This window comes from Lathyrus oleraceus, chromosome 4, assembly GCF_024323335.1.
Source record: "Lathyrus oleraceus cultivar Zhongwan6 chromosome 4, CAAS_Psat_ZW6_1.0, whole genome shotgun sequence".
Lineage (NCBI taxonomy): Eukaryota > Viridiplantae > Streptophyta > Magnoliopsida > Fabales > Fabaceae > Lathyrus > Lathyrus oleraceus.
The window spans coordinates 398283621-398285581 of NC_066582.1; the positions used below are offsets into that span (position 1 = coordinate 398283621).

Sequence of the window (1961 nt, forward strand, 5' to 3'; positions counted from 1 at the left end):
TGGGTCCAAACAGTTTTTCTGAAGTTATCATTAGAATTATTATATTTTCTGTCATGTTTTGTTTGTCCTCTTATGATTTATGGCATATGCCTTGTACGTCACTTGTATTATTTTTTCGCTCAACAAAGAAATCTATTATTTGTTTGATTTTGACACTAATTTATTAACAGCATTAATAAATAAAGTTTAGTATAAACTTTTGAATAAATTTAAAATAATGGGTTGGGTCTCTTTTATATATAGGTCTCGCACTTAAGCACAACATCACAGCTAAAACTACTTCCTTACTTAACATTCCATGAATTCAGTCCAAGTTCTTTCAACCACCATAATTCATGCACCAAATCACAATATTTATGGCTCAAAAGTTCGTACAATCGATCTTACTCCATGGGATTTACAATACCTCCCATTTGGATACAGTCAAATCGGTCTTCTTTATCACCACACTTCTCAACTAGATACAAAGTGTCAAATCCAACACCTTAAACAATCTCTCACCTATGCTCTTGAGTTTTTTCCACCTTTTACCGATCGTCTCAATATCACAGAACATGAAGATAACACTATCTCTTGTTCCATCAACTGCAACAACCAAGGTGCACTCTTTGTCCATGCTGCAACGGAAAATATTAGTGTCGACAACATCCTTCAACCCACTTATCTTCCTTCTATTTTTTATTCATTTTTCCCACTTAACAAATTTAAAAACTATCACGGGTCGGCACAACCATTACTTGCGGTCCAAGTCACAGAGTTAGCCGATGGCATCGTTATTGCCTGCTCAATCAACCATGTGGTAGTCGATGGTACTTTGGTTTGGCATTTCATCAATTCATGGGCCAAAATCTCAAAAGGTAATTTTGAAATTTCCAAAGTTCCATCATTCGAACGATGGTTTCCGAATAGTATTCAACGTCCTATTCGATTTCATTTTCCATTAGAATCACGAGATAGTCTCTTTAATGATCAAAATGATGTAGAAGAAAAACTCCACGTGTCGAAGTCGGAGAGATTCTTTCATTTATCAAAAGAGAATATTGCAAAACTAAAATCCAAAGCCAATTTAGAGGCCGGTACAAAGAACATATCTTCTTTGCAAGCGGTTTTCACTCACGTTTGGCGCTCTGTTACCCGTTCCAAAAACCTTGACCCACAAACAGAAGTGAGCTTTGTGATGGATATAGGCGTTAGACCAAGGTTTATTCCTCCGTTGCAAAAGGATTATTTTGGTAATGCTGTGATAAAGTGTGTGGTTACCATAAAAGCTGGTGAATTGTTGGAAGATGGAGGGCTTGGTAGAGGTGCTTGGGAGATTAACAAGAAAATTGCTTTACACAATGATGACATGTTGAAAAATCAGTATGAAAAATGGTTAATAACGCCAAGTTTTGTTTTTACACGTGATGATAATTCATTGGTGATTGGCAGTTCACCTCGGTTTGATGTTTATGGGAATGATTTTGGTTGGGGAAAACCTGTGGGGGTGCGAATAAAAGAAATGGGAAGATTTTTGTGCGTGCAGGTGTTCAAGAAGGTAGTATGAATCTTGAAGTTTGTCTTCCTTTTGAAAATTTGGAGGCAATAGGAAATGACTACGAGTTTATGGATGTTGTGTCTAGTTAATGTTCTTCTATAGTATTAAATCTTCAGTATTCCATTTCAGTTAGGAATTGGATTTTGTATTTGTGTAACAAATTAATAATGATAATCATGTCTTAAGTCTTCTATTTTTTCCCTTCATTATTATATGATTTGATGTTTCTCGTTTGTGTCTTGTGTAACACCCCGATAAAAATAAGATAATTATTTAATTTAAGTTAATATTATATTTATTAATTTAATTAAATGATTGGAATTTTTGGATTATTATTATTATTATTATTATTGGAATAATAATTATTGGAAAATATATATAAGTTGGAAATAAGGAAGAAGAGTTCCATTTTGGTAAAAAGAGT

At 33.9% G+C, this 1961-nt stretch overlaps 1 pseudogene; it reads left to right on the forward strand.

Moving 5' to 3' along the window:
* Nucleotides 1–230: 230 nt before the first annotated feature.
* On the forward strand, nucleotides 231–1730 carry LOC127075659 (protein ENHANCED PSEUDOMONAS SUSCEPTIBILITY 1-like; annotated as a pseudogene).
* The last annotated feature ends 231 nt before the right edge of the window (nucleotides 1731–1961 follow it).